Source organism: Oryctolagus cuniculus, chromosome 7 (genome assembly GCF_051225735.1).
Source record: "Oryctolagus cuniculus isolate XC-2025 breed Fujian yellow rabbit chromosome 7, ASM5122573v1, whole genome shotgun sequence".
In the NCBI taxonomy this organism is placed as follows: Eukaryota; Metazoa; Chordata; class Mammalia; order Lagomorpha; family Leporidae; genus Oryctolagus; species Oryctolagus cuniculus.
The window spans coordinates 93,164,117-93,184,275 of NC_142873.1; the positions used below are offsets into that span (position 1 = coordinate 93,164,117).

Consider the following 20,159-nt stretch of genomic DNA (forward strand, 5'->3'; position numbering starts at 1 on the left):
TAGGTTGTCAATTATTAACCCAAAACAGATTGTAGACCTAAAAGTCAAAAATATAATCCTTCTTGAAAAAAAAGAAAAGAAAACGTTTTCAGTTTTGAGGTAGGTCACTATTTCTTGGGTCACAAGTACAAAAAAAAAGAAAAAAATATAAAAATGGAGTTTATCAAAATTGATACCTTTTTCTCTTTAAAAGATATTGTTAAGGAAGTGAAAGGCAAGCCACATAATGGGAGAAATTTTTACCTCTCATCATCTTTAAAAGGATGGGTTTCAAGAGTGTATAAATAGCTCTTAAGTCAACAATCAGAAGACAGATAATCCAATAAAATCCAATAGAAATGGGCACATGTTGAACAGGCACTTCAGAAAAAAAAATTATGAATGGCTAGGAAGCCCATGAAAATATGCTTAACATCATTATCATTAGGAAAACAAAATTAAAATTACAGTGATAGTATAATATGCTAAAATTAAAAAGACTAACAGCATTAAGAATTGGTAAGAATGTGGAGGTATGGAAACACTTTTGTGGTGTAAATGGGTAAAGCCATCACCTGTGATGCCAGCATCCAATTTGGGCGCTGGTTTGAGTCCCAGCTACTCCACTTCCAATTAACTCCCTGCTAATGTTCTTGGGAAAACAGTGGAAGATGGCCTAAGTGCTTAGGCCCCTGCACTGGAGTGGGAGACATAGATGAAATTCCTGGCTCCTGGCTTTAGATGGCTCAGCCATTGCAGGTATTTTGGGGAGTGAACCAGCAGATGGAAGATCTCTCTCTCTCTCTCTCTCTCTGTAACTCTACCTATATATATATATATATATATATATATATATATATAAAAGTGGAAGCATGAGAAGTCTTATAACTTTCTATTCAGTTAAAAATGGCACAACCACATCAGAACACTATTTAGGAATTTCTAAATCCAACATGCAACTACCACTTAGATCAGAGATTCCATTCCTTGGTATTCAGAGAAACTTTATTCATGTAATCGAACACTGAAAACAACCCAAGTGCCCATGAAAAGGTGGACAGATAAACACATTGCCGAGTACTATTCAGCAAGGAAAAGAAAAGAAATAACCTTATAGTGTGTTTGATTTTAAAAGCCACCTTGCTGAATCATAAAAGCCAGACATAAAATTCTACTATTATATACTATATAATTCTGCTATTATACTATTTTTTCAAATAAAATTAATTCCAAAACAACTAAAACAAATATATAGCAATAGATTAGAGTTTTATGTGGAAGTAGGAGGAAACTAAAGTCTACAAAGGTGCTCAAAGAAGTTTACATGAATGATGAAAATGTCCTATATTTTGACTTTGACTTTACAGTTAATCCTTATTTTAAATTTTATGTGTTTACTTATTTATTCCTTTATTTTATACGAAAGGCAGAGAGGAATGAGGGAGAGGGTGAGATCTTTCACTGGCTAGTTCATTTCCCAAATGCCCTCAACAGCCACTGCTGCGCTGGGCTCAAACCAGGCTCCTGGAACCCAATCCAGCTCCCCTATATAGATGTTAGGGACCCAAGTACTTGGGCCATTACCACTGCTTCCCAAAGTGTATGTTTTCAGGAAACTAGAATCAGAAGTGGAGCCAGGACTCAAATCCAGGTACTCTGACACTCTGATATGGGATGTAGATATCCCAGATGGTGTCTTAACTGCTGAGCCAAATATTCACCCTTATTACATGGCTTTATTTTTTTTTTAGCTTTTATTTAGTAAATATAAATTTCTAAAGTACAGTTTATGGATTACAATGGCTCCCCCCATAACTTCCCTCCCACCTGCAACCCTCCTATCTCCCACTCACTCTCCCATTCCATTCACATCAAGATTCATTTTCAATTCTCTTTATATACAGAAGATCACTTTAGTATATATTAAGTAAAGATTTCATCAGTTTGCACCCACACAGAACACAAAGTGTAAAATACTGTTTGAGTACTAGTCATATCATTAATTCACACTGAACTACACATTAAGGACCGAGATCCTACATGAGGAGTAGTGCACAGTGACTCCTATTGTTGACTTAACAAATTGACACTCTTGTTTAAGGCGTCAGCAATCTCACCAGGCTCTAGCCATGAGTTGCCAAGGCCATGGAAGCCCCCTGAGCTCGCCAACTTTGATCTTATTTCCACAAGGCCATAGTCAAAGTGCAAGTTCTCTCCTCCCTTCAGAGAAAGGTACCTCCTTCTTTGATGGCCCGTTCTTTCCACTGGGATCTCACAGAGATCTTTCATTTAGGGTTTTGTTTTTGTTTTTGTTTTTGCTTTTTCCAGAGTGTCTTGGCTTTCCATGCCTAAAATACTCTCATGGGCTTTTCAGCTGGATCCGCATGCCTTAAGGGCTAATTCGGAGGCCAGAGTGCTGTTTAGGACATCTGCCATTCTGTGAGTCTGCTGTGTACCCGGCTTCCCATGCTGGATCATTCTCTCCCTTTTTTATTCTACCAGTTAGTATTAGCAGACACTAGTCTTGTTTATGTGATCCCTTTAACTATTATACCTATCATTATGATCAATTGTGAACAGAAATTGATCACTTGGATTAGTGAGCCAAATATTCACCCTTATTACATGGTTTTAAATGAACTTCTCCCTAATGATTAATGCTTGCAGATTTAGTGTGTGCCTTTTCTTGCAGTTTTGTTAAAGCACTGGGCCTTTGCCCATATCCTTAGTGTCCTGTTTTGTTAAGGAATGTTAATCCTGGCTGTGCAGAAAATTGAATGACAGTCCCTAAATAACCTTTATCATTTTTCCCGAGAGGGTTTGAATGATATTTTTAAGCAAATACGATTCCACATAGCCTTCTTTCTCTGTAACCTTGTGTTTACTAATAAATGCTATATCCCTTTCCTCTCCCAAGTTATAAAATTAGAGTCCCATTCAGTACACTAAACCATGGAATTTTCCATGTACAAAGGGCAACCAAGTGGGGAGATGTTATAAATCTGAGGCAAAGAATGATGTTTCTACACAAGCAAGATTATAGTTGGCATAGAAATGGATTTAACTACTCTTAACTATCAAAGGATATTAGGAACAAATTTGTTGTGTTCATTTTAATTAAAGATACTTTCATGACCCGTGGCATCACTTAATTTTGCTTCAGTTAAACACAAGTAGGTATAAAAATTTTGCTTTTATATCTCAATGTATAGCTTTGCCTAATTCACATCAGACCTATGTTTCAAATGCTCACAATGAAATGGGTTTATTTCTTTTATTGAGTTTCAAAACTAATTAATTTTCTTGTGAAATTTCTGACATATAAGATCCTTTGAGATTCTTCCAAACTCCCTAATATAATTGTCAACCATGCTGATTTGGAACTACAAATAAAAAAAAAATCCTAGGATGCTAAAATAGAATAATTTTTAAATAAAAATAAATGATCTTTTTGTGTTACTATATAGTTTTTTTAAACTTTTATTTAATAAATATAAATTTCCAAAGTACAGCTTTTGGATTATAGTGGCTTTTTCCCTCCCATAACTTCCCTCCCACTCACAACCATCCCATCTCCTGCTCCCTCTCCCATCCCATTCTTCATCATGATTCATTTTCAATTATCTTTATATACAGAAGATCAACTTAGTTTATACTAAGTAAAGATTTCAACAGACTGCACCCACAAAGACACACAAAGTATAGAGTACTGTGTGGGTAGTAGTTTTACTGTTAATTTGCATAGTTCACAATTGATCATAGTGATAGGATTAAGAGTCAAAGGGATCACATAAAGAGGACTAGTGTCTGCTAAAAAATAAATGATTTTAGCACAAACTTCTAATAAATTACATTGAAAAATAGAGTGTTAGGATCATTCCTATATCCTTTTTTAACTTTTTCTTAATAAATATAAATTTCCAAAGTACAACTTTTGAATTACAGCAGCTTCCCCCCCCATGACCTCCCTCACACCCACAACCATCCCATCTCCCGCTCCCTCTCCCATCCCATTCTTCATCACGATTCATTTTCAATTATCTTTATATACAGAAGATCAACTTAGTTTATACTAAGTAAAGATTTCAACAGACTGCACCCACAAAGACACACAAAGTATAGAGTACTGTGTGGGTAGTAGTTTTACTGTTAATCCTCATATTACAACACATTAAGGACAGAGGTCCTACATTCCTATATCCTAATAGAAATAACATAGATAAACTGCTCAGATTTTATATCCACATTATAAAGAATACCTCCTCCATACAGATGTCAGTGAACATGTGAATTCAAATGATCAACTGTGACTAAGAATGAGCATATAAAGGGACAGTTAATTTTTAACTTGGTTATTGTATCTTTTAAAATAATATGAATTGAAACTTCAGAAGCATATTCCTGTGTTTGTTCTGAGTCTAAAGTGATACCTAAGAAAACGATCATGAAGCAATATTTCGACTTTCTGCTGAAAAAGATGAAAGGTTGGTGATATTAATCTCTTCAATTAAAATTTATTTATAATTTGTTTCTTTTTATATACTTTATGCCTAAGACCCATTCAAAAGCTTAAAACAAGGGTCTAATGATATAATAAATGTCTGATGAATTACTGAATGAATATAGTACTTTAATGAATAGAGTACTTTCAATTTTTGAGAGTTATTCATGCCTAGAAATTCTTTAAAATAATTTAAGCATTTTAATAATCATATTTTTTTTGGAACTTAGAACAATATCATACTAGCTATTAATAAACTTAAACAACATGAAGTAAAAGGAGAGGAAGTATCGATATGTTCCTAAATCTGTATATATGAGGTACATGAAACTTGTATAACTTAGATAACATTTATAAAAAAACTTTCCCCCTTCCAAAAAAAAAAAAAAAATCCAGAGTACATGTGGGTGTCTTACAGTGTTCATGGAAAATGAAACTAAAAGATCAATTTAGATTGATTTAAAAAATTCTTTTAAAATCACTTTTGTCCTAAAACTCCATGAAGTAAAAGTTTCCAACCTCAAAATCTAAAGGTGCTGAATCTACCTGAATATATCTAGTAATTCACCCAAAATACATTTGTATCATTTCTGTGAAAGGAATAGATCAACAATATTGAAAACAAAAACACTGGTAACATTTCGCTTACATTAATATATATTCAGATAATTTTAAGACAAGTAGTTGACTACTACACTTTACTTTTGCAATGATTTTTTTTTTAAATAAATAGTCATGGAATGAGATTTCATGGAGTAGGGATTAAGAAAGGGGAAATTGTTAAATCTTCAGTTTATGAATTGTTAATCCTTTCTATGAAAGAATCAGCACAATTTTTATCAGAAGTCTTAAAGGAATTAAATCATAAGGGGCAAGGTTTTCATTATCGTCTTTTCAGTATTCAAAATGAAGAAATGACTTATAAGTTTTATGGCAGAAATTTGACCACATTAGAAAATCTTTCTGAAAGGTGAGCCAGTTGACTGATAAAAACATGTGCTTTTCTGTGTGGAATATATTTTAAATTAAGGCTTAGATTTATCTACTATACAGTTTTATATAGAAATGTAAATTTACGGGTTCCTTCAGTCTTGTTGAATTAAAAGTGAGAATATTTTTCTCTCTGGGTATATTTACATATGCCAATTCTTTGTAATTGTCCATCTTGTTTTGATATTAATGGTAGAGTGGAGAAATATAGCATTTAGTGCACCCATATACCTGCAGAATAATCCCTATGAGGAAGAAATATAGCATAATATTAATAATGTAAAACATCTACATGCTAGATGAAGTAACATTGCCTGTGGTTAAATGTCACCTTTACTTATCTCTATTTTCCTAAAAAAGGAAGAAAAGATGTTCACAAATTCACCCACAAAATATGCAAATGCCATTGAGAAAAATATATTCAAGAACATTCCACAATAAATTCTTTTGAAAATATGTATTCATTTATTTTGAAAGGCAGAGTTACATTGAGACAGGGAGAGACAGACAGAAAACTTCTATCTGCTGCTTTACTCCTCAGGTGGTCACAACATCCTATGATTGCCTATCATAATCTAGGTAGTATCAGGTAAAACCAAGAGTACTACAGCAATAAACACACTAGACCTAAATATTACTAAATAATATTGAATGAGAAATAATTTGAATGATAAAGTTAACCCTCTACATATGTATCATTATTTAATATGGTCGCCCATCCCACAGCCTCAAGTGATTTCATAGAGACTTTCCTTTGATTGCACCATTGAGAATAAAAAAAAAAAAAAAAAAAAAAAAAAAAAAAGCTTTAGCATCATGAGCAGAAGCCTGCACCAACTCTAATTAGAACTACTCATTTGGATATCACAACTTCACCAGGAATTGACTTTAAGGACTTAGGAATGTGATATTCTTCCAGTGAGCAGAAGTGTATGTCTACCTTTGTTTCCAATTTTCCTGAAAAGTGAAATGACCACGCTGAACTACATGATGAGGCTTGGAAGGAGCAGGATTAGAAGAAGAATGATGAGGTTTTGGGAGAGAAACTAGACCACCTAGAACAGTTCTGGAGCTTGACCACATTTGTTTTTCAAATGATTACTAATGGGATCTTTCCAACACAAGTCTCCATTAAAGTTATAAACTCCTGGGGGCCAGCGCTGTGTCATAGCAGGTGAAACAAACCCCTGTAGTGCCAGTATCCTATAAGGACACCAGTTTGAGTCCCAGCTGCTCTACTTTGGGTCCTGCTCCCTGCTAAACTGCCTGGGAAGGTAGCAGAGGATGGCCCAAGTCCTTCGGCCCCTGCCCTCTTGTGGGAGACTCAGAAGCAGCTCCAAGTTCCTAGCTTAGGATCAGCCAAGCTCCATCCATTGTAGCCAGCTGGGGAGTAAAGCAGTGGATGGAAGACCCCTCTCTCTCCCTCTCTCTCTCTCTCTCTCTCTCTCTCTCTCTGCCTCTCTAACTCTGCTTTTCAAATAAACAAATAAATCTTAAAAAATAAAATTACTAATTCTTAAGTAATCAGGTGACCAGGCAAACCCTCTCTGTATATTGTTTTCATTTTTATTCAACCAGATGATCAAATGTTTAATGAGCACATCACAAAATACCCATGCAAATAAGGGAATAAAAACATGTGTTGTCCTTCAACATTGAGCTGGTTACCAAGCTTTTGTTTTGCTAGCAATAGAAACCAATTTTAAGCCCCTATATATCAAATATCAATTTTCAGAATAATGGTTGTTAACTTGATGAACTAAAGGAGACAAAAATATACCCTCACTGAAATGGTCCCTTAGAGTACCTTAGATTACTCTGGATCTGAATTTGCTTCTGTATTTGGTAGAATAGTGACCTCCCAAAAGTCATGTCCACCTGGACTTCAAAAGTTGGCTTTATTTGAAACGATATAATTAGCCAAAATGAGATCATACCGTTTTAGAGTAGAATCTAAAGCCAATATGATTAGTGTCTTTATGAGATAAAGGAAATGTTCAGAAACACTGACACATGGAGAGAACAGCATGTGAAGAGATGGAGGCAGAGCTTGGAGTGACACAACTTGTCTGCAGCCAACGAATGCCAATGATTGGCAGCAATACCAGAAGCTAAGAAAAAGGCATGAAACAAACTCTCTCATAGAAACTTCAAGGGGAGCGTGGCCCTGCCAACAACTTGATTTCAGGCTTCTACCCTCTAGAACTGTGATAGAATAAACTTCTGTTCTTTTAAACTACTCAGTTTGTGGTATTTTGTTACGGCAGTCCAAGAAACTAAACCAGCTTCCTTTCATATCAGATCTCTGGTATCTGTCTCTGTCTATGGAACGAATAAAACTTAGCAACATTTTTGTGTGTGAGAGCAAATTATTTCATTCATAGGGAAAGAATAACAAAAGTGGTTTGATTCTTGGAAGATTTATTTTAGTGGCTGGGATATCTGCTATTGGAAATGGACGGAAATCATTTTCAACTGTAATTTGTTATTGTGATGGATGAAAGAGACGCACATTCAGGAACATTCTCTTTGAGTAGATTTTAAAAATTATAAAAATAAACATAAAAGGAAAATTCTTCCATTATATTATGTTATGCTACGTATAAAAAGATATAATAATATTTGATATATATTTCTTGGTTTAATTGGATGAGTCAAGATTTTAAATCATTTTATCTTTTCTAACAAGAGCTAGATCTCCATATCTACAATTGTATTCCATTGAAATTGCAAGGATTTTATATAGAATGAGTATATAGCATCACAAATAAATGCTAAAAATATGACAGACAAACTTTTTTAAAATTTATTTATTTTTTTGAAAGGCAGAGTTACAGAGAGGTAGAGGTAGCGAGAGAGAGAGAGAGAGATCTTACATCTGCTGGAGCTGGGCAGATAAAAAGCCAGGATCCAGGAGCTTCTTCCTGGGAGATGGGTCAGCAAGTGGAGCAGCCGAGACTCAAAGTGGCAATGATATGGGATGCTGGAACTGTAGGGGACATCTTTACCTGCTATGGCCCTGAACCAGCCATAAACAGGTAAAATTTTAAGAAAGTAAGTTTTATGGGGCAGGTGTTGTGGTACAGTAGGGTGAGCTACCTCTTGAGGTGCATGGATCCCATATCAGAATGCTATGCTGTGCTGCCTCCTTCACTTCCTATACAGCTTTCTGTTAATGTGCCTGGGTAGACAGCAATGATGGCTCAAGTACTTGGGTACCTGCTACCCCTATGGGAGTCCTGGATAAAGTTCTAGTCACCCGACTTCAGCCTGGCCCAGCAGTTGCTCTTGTGGGAATTGGAGAGAAACATGCCTCTTTATATCTATATATTTATATATCTATATCTGTATATCTGTATCTGTGTCTCCCGCTCCTTCTCTCTGTCACATCACATTTTAAATATATAAATAAATCCTTAAAAATAAGTAAGTTTTTAGAATAATGAAGCTTCAAGGAATTTGTTGGGGAAAACAGTATTAAAAGCAGATTAGAAGTTCTATTTTACACAGCACAATATAGGCATTTAATAAATATGAATATATTTTTATTAAAGTTTTCTCTGGCTATCGTTATTGTTATTAATTTATGAATCACTGCAAACAGAAAACAGATGATAATTGGAATGCTTAATTAAACCAGGAAAAGTGCTACTAGAGTAAATTAATAAGTAAAACTTCTCAGTTCATTTATGAAAACCTCAGCAGTTTTATGTTATTAAAATCCACAGTAGTGGATTGTATCTTAATAGATAAGTTTCCTATTTTCCTACAACAAATATGATTATAATTTCATAATTCTTGTAACCATAGCTTAAGAAACTAAAATTAAGTATATTGACATATTGTATTATAGTTGTCCTAAATTCTAAAGAATTTGAAATATACCAAAAACTATGTGATTAAAATATTTTAAAAGACAAAAATGAGATTTGGAATTCAAACAACATTAGTTTTTTTTACTTTTTTATTAAATTGTGTTTTTTTGAAAATGCTTTTAAAAAACTAGATTGCAGATTTATTTATAACTAAAGACCTCATTCCTTCAAAAATACACCTATATTGTAGAAAATTATTTATTGCAGTCTACTACTCTAAGCTTTGTTCACATGTGTGAGCTCATTTACACTCAATTTACATTCAATGAAAGAATACTAATATTATCCTCAATATACCAGAAAAAACTGTGGTATAAGGAAGTTAAAATAACTGCTCCAAAGTCATAGGAAATTGATATAACATTCTCTAATGTTAACTGGTTAAAACTGAGGAAAATTAGATTTCATGTAAATATCATAATCACCCATGGCATTAGGCTAACATATATTGTGATTCAGCAAGAGGAGGATGTAGGCAGTTATTTATTTAGTCAAAACATTTGTTGAATGCTTCTAGGTTTAAGACTAAGGACCAAGGATGTAAGAGTGATAGAGATATACGTAATATTGACTACTGGAGAGGGCATGTGTGATGAAAGCCATGAAGAAATACAAAGTGTGATTTGTCCACTAATGACCATTTTAGGGAAGTTCTAGAACGAGTGACATTCAAGGTGATGGGAAAAGATGGGCAGTAGAATGATTTACTAAGCTGAAGAGAAGGGAAGATGTTTTAGACAGAAATACATCATGTACAAAGGTGCTGAGGCAATAGAAATTCTGCCAGGTTACGGTAACTGTGAAAAGTATAGTACAGCTAATTAAGAATGAAAAGTTATTGCCAGAGGTGAATCTGAAGAGCACCGCAAGGTCAGAGATTTTCTAAGGGTTTTGGTTTTATCCTAAATGTAAACAGTCAATAAAAAGGTAGTAGGAAATGTATGTCAACGCTAATTAGTCGTTATATAAAATCAGTATGGATATGAAGGTAAGCATAGTAGTTTCCCTTAAAAATAAGTCATATTTACTCCATCTCTAGAAAGTATCTTGGATATCTTTGCTTCTCTCCATGTCGATTGCAATCACCCTAAACAGCCATCCTTTTTCAATTTTATTTTAACAATTACCTGCCAACTGCTCTGCTATCAAGTTGAGGGGAGGATCCCTGATTTCCAGTCTTAACTCAGGACTCCAAATAACATTGCAGCATAAGCCAGAGTCTATCCCTCCCCTGTCTAAACACCTCTGATGACTGTTCAATATTAATAAAGTACCAGTGTCTCCTCATGGCCTTCAATACCCATCATGCCTTTGTTTCTACCTAACACTTCAATCTTGCTTACTCTCATTCTAGAACCTTTATACTTACCAGGCTCTGTTTTCTCTTTAGATACTCAATCATACAAACACTATAAAGGCATTGAGACAAATGGAAGAACAGATCAGAATAATTTTCCCTCACACAATTTTAGATTTATAAAAAATGCGTTTGGGTATCTCAAAATTCTGAATAGTTCAGACACTTTGAAAAGAAAACTCAAAACATAATATCAGAATTTTTTTTCTCAGGTGGTAAAACAAATTTAGGATTGGATGCTACCTGAAGTTTATAATTATAAATTTTTTCTTTCCTTTTTATATGTAGATATGGGTAAGGAGAGAAATCCAGTTGTTTCTTTTTAAGTGAGAATTAAGAACCTTCATTGCCCAGAGAACATGATATTAATCCTGAGTCATATTTTCCACTGCCCTTGTTAATTATAATGCTTTGGTCCCAGAACTTTCGAAACTGCTCTGTCAAACAATAGAAGGATGGCTAACATTCCTGAGTGTCTCTCCCTATAGTAGATGTTGTGACCTGGGTGTGGTTCCTGAGTTGATTACTCAGTCTAAGTAGCATATTCTGTAAATAGCAAGCTAACACTATCCACACAGGCTGTGTTTTTGACTTTTCAGTGGCTACAGGAAATAAACTCTGCCCTGATTTCCTACATGATTCAATAGGGTGGAAGCCAGGGGAATACAAGCTAATGTGACCTTTAAATATATTTCTATGACATAAACTTTAAAATGAAAAAAAAAATTGGCAGTGAAACACTGTACTTTAGTCTCAGGAACATGCATATTTGCTGGTATTAGTAAATAAAGCTTATTAACTCTGGAGTTGTTAGTCCGGACTAGCAACAGAAATCATCTTAAATTCAGAAAATATATTTATGCAAATCTTAAGCTTGGAAACAGAAAGGCTGTCTGCTGAAAAGTAATTACTACCTAGTCATCTAGATTGATGCTTAATTTTAATATAATATGCTTACGGTATGACTCTTTGCACTATTATTTCTAATTATTCTTTCTTTTGTTTTTACTGAGAAATTCTAATTCAGGAGTAAAAACATTGGGGAATGACAATAAGGTTTCCTCTTATGGACAAGCAAGCAAGTAAACAACCAACCAATAAAATGTCCAAACCTCTCTGGAAACATTTGACCTACTAGGCACAGCTGGAACTTCATGGCAGGAAACACACCCCGTCACATTTTCAGCTGAACGTTATCTGAATAACAGAATGCAAAAGAAGCTGCCTATTTTGGGCTACTCTTCTATCTAGATGGAAAGATATAATAACATACTTACCCCAATCATTAATGTATAATGAGAAGCATCGCATTTTCTTTCTATGGAGACTTTACTGTGACTCTATAACGTTGTATATGCCAGAAATTTTTTTTTTAACAAATTTCGGCAAAATGCCATCATTGCACTGGCAAGTTAATTATTCTTTGTGGTAATGGCGAAAAAGAGAAAGATCTGAGAAATTCTAATTCGGGAAATTAAACATTGATGAATGGAACAAAGAGTTAGTTATTCAGACCCACTTTATTCATTCATTCAAAAACAATTTGAATGCTAGAGGCTGTATTATGCCACCTGGGGGTTTCAGATAATAGATTGTCCTAGATTCTAACAGAAAGATTCTCCCAAGGTCCATCCCTACATGCGACTACTCAGCAATTATGTTTTGACTCTACTTTGACTTTGGCATATGGAAGCAGTAATAGGTTCTCAATAGTAGCTGAGACAATAAAATTGTCTCCCCAGAAATCTTGGGAAGAGAATTTGGAGGCACTCCCAATATACTCAGAACCATAATGAGTAAACTCTTGTATTCCAAGATAGTCATACTATGTTTAGCCAGGTAGACAGAATCCTGGCCAGCTGGTCAACAAAGAAAGAGAACACTGAAATAGAACAATGCAATGAAAAAGGACAATTGAAAAGTCTCCCTTGGTCTCTATTAGATTTACACATTCTTTTCTTTGTCTATTTTTCCAAATTCTTTACTGTACTTCAGTCCCTAGGTTCCAAGAAATTTCTCTAAATCCTTAAGTTAGGATCCTCTCCACTTTCCTTAATCTAGATATTTTATTTTATGGCAGTTACAATCCAGGGAGTCTTAACTAATACAAGGACAGTGTATTCTAAATTCAGAAACCTAAATTAGTAATTGCAACCCAGATGTTCAATGGTAAACAAAGGATTAAAGGCAGAGGATTAAATAACGATGGATAAGTAAAACTGAAGTGAAGGTTGTTGAGGATTTGATGCTTGGCTCCCATGGTAAGACACACAGTAGAAAAAGAAACCAAGCACACACACAGAATATCAATATCAATATCTATCTATCTATCTATCTATCTATTCTTCTATCTATCTATATTTATTCACAAATGCCTTAGAGTGCATGTTTGCTTTATACCAGATTTGGCATTCTTTCTGGTATCTAAAGAATTTGCCTGGGGAAAGACTTCCAGCTAGCAATACCTGCAACAGAGTGGCCAGTTTAGGCAAGAGTAAAATGAGGCAAGAGGTGGGAGCATTATAGTGTCAATCAGTGCCTCTCCTCCAGAACACACCCACATATCCTGTTTCCAAGGTATGGAGCCAGTTACCAGAATGGTAGCTGTATAGTCAGTTATCTCTATTTCACTGAGATGCTGAAGATATACAGAAACACTTAGGTCAGCATAGGTATTATCAATGGCGATAAAATGCCTACCAACTTCATTAAGATAAACTTCTCACTGATGCTAACCAAGCAAAGACTATTTTAAGTACAATTTGGCAATCTCTGTAAGGAAAGTGAATGTGTTCCATAATTAAGAATTCTCCTATTTCAGTTGTTTGTGGATATTTTGTGACTTTAGGCTTTCTAATTAGTTGGTGGTTGTGATAAAATTTCTTACTGAAATTTTCCCCAAGGACCTATAAGAAAAAGCACACTTAGATGTTATCAAGTCTGCTGTTAGTCAAAGGAATCTGTCTTAAATACCTGGATGTTATATCGTCAAAACTTACTACCAGCTCTGCATTTTCATGGTAAAAGCGTGATGTCACTGGAATATTAAAAGCAATCAGCTGTTATAATTTTATCACATTTCAGTGTAATTTTGTCCCTGCTAATATGAGGATCCTAAACTTGCAGGTCAGAAGCAAGGCGGAAGATAAAGAAAAAATATCCAAACAAGAAAATGACAAAAGCAAGATAAAAAACCCATTAAAATGAATTGGCGGAATCCACACCTTCCTCCTGATCACTGTTACTACCAAGTTCTTGAACTTCAGGAGTCTCAAAATACTGACACCATCCCCACCACTCTTCTGCTGGATCATCTTTGAGGTGTGGTGAAATATATGCAGATCTGTTATTTGCAATACCACTAGCTCACATATAGTAACATTTTAAATCTAAGAAAATATTCCAAATTATTTGTTAGTCTCTTGATTTTGCAATATATATATATATATATATATATATAATGGAGGCTTAAAGAGGTTAAGAGATCTCTTAGAGTTTACAGTTATCAACATGTTTTCTGGTTTCAGAAATCAAAACTTGTGCACAGACTTATACAATAAATTCCTTAAAGCTTGGATTCTTCATGATCTCTCTGCTCCAAAGTATGGTAACAGAACAATTAGCATAAATTAAAATGAATGTGTTGCTATTCTGTAGAACTTGTAAAAACAAATCTATCACTGTTATATATCATCCAGAGATACAATTAGGCTTTTTTGCTTTGATACTACTTTTTCAAAGATCTGTAGTAATCTCAATCACTTCTAAAATCAAATTGAATCACTTTTTAAAAAAACTGGAATTAGATCTCTCTCTATTTTCAACTGCTATCACCAGTACCTGTGGTCATATTCAACACCCCAGCACAACTCCTTAAGTCTCTCAACAAAACAATACTCTGAAACAACTATCTGGATAGTTCCTTTAAATCCCTTCATCTGAGAACTTGCTGAAATCTTTCTTTTCTGTTCTTCACAATTCATTTTTTATTTCCTTGCACTGGGAACAGAACTCAGACAAATCTCTTCTGCCGTTGTTCCATTTCTCTGTTCAATATATATCATTTTTAAACTATTGTTTATATATGTTGAATCACAGACATCCCTTTACTTAGAATACTGCTTTTTCCACCAACAATTGTTTATTGTAACACTTTAGCCATGTATGGTTGAGACCGATGATTGATTGCTTAACTTGTAAATCATAATTCTTTTCCATGCCAAGCAAGAATAACAGCATAATAAACATCATAGCTTTTAACAATTTCCCAAAACTTTAGTCAACTAAACAATCTTCGAACCCCTTGCATCTGTTTTTGTTTTTGTTGCTTTTGTTTCTGTTTAGCTATGTTTGTTTCATTTAGAGGGTATGTGTATGTATGCTAAAAAAAATAAATAAATAAAAGTGACTGTGTCTGTATACCTATGGCACCTGAATTCTAAGGCATAAGCCAGCCATGCCACATATTACTTCCTAACTGCCTGAAGCTCCTTCAGCAATTTCAGAAATGGCAGTTGTGCTGTAAAATGAACTGAAAAGCAATGAAGAACACCAATTCCTCTGCCAGCTCCTCCATTACAGACAAATGCGCCTTTTATTTGTATGTGCATGTTTGCATGCATTTGCAATTTTTCTGTTCACCTATCACTAGATGTAAATATATAGGTAGAAAAAAAGGGTTCCAAAATGCAGATTTCATGGTCTTTCCTAGGGATAATACATAGAATAGGATATGATCTTCCTAGGAAACTGTAATGCTACAAGTCTACTTTGCTTTTTAATTGCCTCCCTTGATAACTCAATGTTTTGCAAAGCCATTTCCTGCTTAACAAAGAGAACTCTGACTCTAAAATGTCCTTTTCTCTCCTCCTCCATGGATCATCTTTAAGCTTTTATATTAATAAATGATCTCCTTCTACATTTTTTTTCTTTGAAAATTTAAAGTTTGATATATTTCAGTCTCACTGAATTATAAACAGTTCCATTTTCCTTCAGCACTTAGACTTTATTAGTTTTCCAAAAAATATTAAATTAACATGCTGAATAATAAAAGAGTCAATAAGATGTTTTTTCTGTAAGCTTTGCATATAAATTTCAGGAAAAGATTGTTGAAGAGCTGACAGATTGAAGGCAGTAATAGTTAATGGACATATAGTGCAGAATAAATTGCATTCTTTATGGAAATGTGTAACAAATAATCTCTGTGCACCACTTCCTTTCATCAGGGCAAACTGTGAGGAAAGATTATAGAAACAAAAGAAACTTCTACATTATTCTTAAATTAAGAATCTTAGCATTTTTAAAGTAATCTACAGTCAAAATGAAATGCATAAAAACACACTTTGTTAATCTGAGGTTTGAAAGAACCACATGTACTTCACTTGCCCTTGAATTCCAGCACCTCATTTTTAACTGTACTAAGTTTACATTCTTCTTACAGAGATTAATCTTCTCTTTTGCTAAGTGCATTGGAAATCATGAGCACTAACTATGTAAATGATGCTAGGAAATGTATCCCCCAAGTATGAAATAAAACTCTAACTAGATAATGCTAATAAATATTAATATATGGAGATAGCAAAGGAATATTAAATGATTAAGCTGCCCAAAATAAGAATAATAATATACCTAAAGTCCTCCAGGCAGTCATTCAGTGTTTTAGGGCTCTACAAATATTAACAAAAGCAGAGCCTGCAGAGAATTATATGTCCTGAAGGTTTACGACTTGAATTGCCCCAAGAAGAGGAATAGACAGTGGCTACAACAAAACAGGTGAATGATTGGCTTAGTTGATTAGACGTGGTAATTAATTCTGAGAGATATAGCCTACTTTTTCCTCTTTCAATAATCAGGTTTTCTTCCATAGAAATTACCATTCTCTAGTCTTTCTTTTTTTTCCTAGGAAAAAAATATTCTGTAGGCTTTAGGAGTCTCTGGAGAATCTGCTTCTATCCTAACCGCATTATCCACCCCCACCCCCGATAATTGGGTAATAAATAGTGAAGTTAAGAGAATGGGCTGATGTTAAGCAAAGTGTTGAAATTCCTCTCACTCAGCAAAAGTGGAGTACACAACGCACATTCCATGGGTGCCTTATATATTTGCAGGTCCTTGGAGCAAAAGATGAAATGAGTGGCAACTTCCTTAGTTCCTCCTTGCCAGTCAGCTTCATAGAACCAGCCTTGCATTCATTGTTATTGGCTCCATATTTGAAGAATGTCCTGCCCAACTCATAACAAATGCCATCAATTCAAGAGGACCTTCTCTACAGTGCCCACTATTGGGTTTGTTTTGTATATACTCCAATACTGCTATCACATGACAGGACTGATGTCCGGATCAATGGATCTTAAAAAAAAAAAAAAGATGAACCAAGTCACAAATGCTTTGTTTCCAAATTTAAAAAGTGATCCGAGCAATTGTAATCTCGCTTGGATGGGAGACAGATGCTCAAGTTCTTCATGACAACCCCTATCCTCACCTTAGTCTTATCAAGGAAAAGATAAAATACTGCTGCTCAATATAGTAGTAGTATAGTAAGAAGATCTGATCATTGTCATAAGATTGTTTAGCATTCTTGCTAGATTTGTGGGCAATTCCTGTCCAATAGCCACATTAACAGTCACCTTGTGGTCTGAACTATAAGTAAGGCCACTGAGTTAGAGATAGTAAAAGTCAGTATTCTTTCTTTTTACATCAACTTTTAATTTCAGAGTAGTTTCAGATCCACACAACAAGAACTGAAATAGTAAACAGAATTTCTATATACTTCACACCGTTTCCTCTATTATTAACATCTTATATTGGTATATTTGTCCCAATTATTGAGCCACATTGAGCTGCCTCTATGCTTTTTTTCGCCGTGTTTCCTATATCCTTCTCACTCGTCCCAGGCTCTAATAATCACTATTACATGTTTATAATGAGTTGATTTTTTTAAGCTGTCCCATTTGAAGGACAACATGTAGTATTTGTCTTTCTGTGTTTGTCTTTCTGGTTTATTTCACTTAACATAATGAAGTCCAGTTCCATGCATTTTGCTGCAAATAACAAGATTTGGACTTTTTTGTTGTTGTTGTTCAAAAGTAAAAGTCAGTATTCTTAATCACACAACCAATGTTGCTGTATAAATTGTACTTCTTGCTTATGAGAATTATATGAAAACAGAATAAGATGACCTGGAAACAACTGAGTAGTGTGATTTTTACCCTGCTTGCAAAAACCAGAGGGACACACACACACACACACACGGAATTAATACAAGAAACGGTACAAAGCACAAAGCACAAAAGGAAGATTCTATAGATGTGATTTCAAGTGAATCAGTGAGTTTCTATACAGTGTATAGCTTTCAGCCTCAATAAAAAGCCAATTATTAATCCTGCAATTACCCAGCCTTATCACTACTGCCCACACATGCTGACTATAGCTAGAGTTTTAGATGATATTCTTTTCATTAGTGTAGCCAAAGGGAAATTTAATTAGAGATGCATCTCTTGAATGGACAAGGGAAAATATAAGGATTAACACATTAATTCTAGCACTTAATTACATTAAAATGTCTAGCATTCTGTATAGAAAATATTGACACTCCAGCTGACCTTTTTATTTGTTCTCTGTTGTATAACAGTGAAAACACTATTTTAAGGGGGAAAAACGTGTTCTTTCCTTCCTGTAGGCTTGTGTACTGACTGCACAGGAAGAAATAATCAACCTAGTTTATTCTGAACCCAGTCAGTTCCTGACCACATTCCGTAAATGCAGGCATTTGGAAGAAAACAAACTGATCCACAGGTAACAGAAACCAAAACCTGTGCCGATGGAGAGATAGGAAACTGTGACTAAATGATTCCAGGTAAGTCCAATATAGCATAAAAGAAAGAAATGCTGTTGAAATATTTAAAGAGATAGTCATGCTGGCATCTCAAACTTCTAATAGCCAGACCAGCAACTAAGTTACTATACCATAGATAGTGCAATTTCTTCCAATCTGACTCTTTCTTGGTCTCTTTTTTTCTCTCCTTCTTTTGAAACTGCAGGTGTGTGCGGCTAGGATAATGTGTATGCTTTGTGGCACATGTCTCAGGTGTCTACCAGGAAGGCCCAGCTATCTGGCTTTGGAACACCCACTCAATCCTTCACAAGCGCCTGCTATAACTTTACTATCATTGTTTTGACATTTAGGAAGCAGATGCGTATTTTCCACTTTGGAAGGCAGACATCTGTTCTTCAGAATTATCTCCAGAAGCTCGAGTTTTCTAGCAGGAGCATATTAAATTAGAGAAGCTCTTTACCACCAGAACCCTTATTCATGTCCCTCAATTGAAAATATTTTAAGAAACAGCAAAGAGAAACTCATGAATAAGCTTACAAGTATGAAGACTCTGCTGACATTGATTAAATAAGCCCATACAATGTTCACTGCAAAGTAATCTATGCTAATGCAATTTACTAGGAAGAAGGAAGAAGGAAGTTGAGCTCCGAGCTCTGATAGATGGAGAGTTGCCTGAGGAGCCAGGTAGCCCAGCACTTCAGAAATAGTGCATAATTCCCATGAAAAAGAAATTCTGTCTGTTTTTATTAAGAAAAAGCTAACCTAAAATGCATATAATCATTTGTGTCTGGAACTGGCATGTTGAATGCCATGGTTAGAGGGGTAAAATATTCACAAAATGTGCATAGAAGGAATTCTTTTTGTGCCTTGTTTTGTTTGGCTTTTATTGGGTGGGGGTTCTGTTTTGATTTTAATCTAAAAGTGGAGACTGCCAGCTGCATCAAAGACTACTTTGCAAAATCTGAAACTGTAAAGCCCTCAAATGTATCTAATTCATCTGGAATTTGTAAATATATTAACTCGCTATTCTCCAGGGGGAAAATGGTATGTTTTAGATGAAATTTGGATGTAAATTCTAAACAGGTGGACAGAGCAGCAGGAGGGTGGTATCAGGCTTCCTGCAGGGGGCCCACACCACATAGTTGGAGAAAATGAACCAGAGGGATTGGTGGAAAGGAAATCAGATTTGCGAAGTCGAGTATTGAAACATGAAAGGAGTATGACTGCTCAGTAAATTATAGATCAGGGATTCAAAGTCATGCACCTACAACTTACAATCATGGAGACTCACTGCAGGCCACTGGCTCTCCTTCCCAAGAACAATGCACATACTTTTAGTTTAATCTTTAAAATCTTGAGCTCTAGGCTAAGTGCTCACATGGTGAAAAGCACTTCTTCCTATGCCTGAGAGTAAAGTTGCTTTGTTTAATTACAATCAACATTTGTGAGCTTCCTGCTGCTGAAACCATTTGTGACACTGGCAGGAACAGAGTGCAAATGGTGTGGTGATGAACTTTATGTGCCTGAGTCAGATAATACAAAAAAGAGCAGGAGAGCCCTTGTATCGTTTTCCAGCAGGTTACAAATTGTCCTGAGAATAAATAACGGATGTTGTTTATGGAA

At 34.9% G+C, this 20,159-nt stretch overlaps 1 long non-coding RNA gene across 22 annotated transcripts in view; it reads left to right on the forward strand.

Annotated features, from left to right (window-relative positions):
• The first annotated feature begins 18,380 nt into the window (after positions 1-18,380).
• LOC103350144 (uncharacterized) overlaps positions 18,381-20,159 on the forward strand; it is a 95,030-nt gene continuing 93,251 nt past the window's right edge. For all 22 annotated transcript variants that reach the window (XR_016237257.1, XR_016237251.1, XR_016237265.1 and 19 more), the window contains exon 1: positions 18,381-18,557. This is a non-coding gene — a long non-coding RNA (uncharacterized LOC103350144). The remainder of the gene's footprint in view (positions 18,558-20,159) is intronic.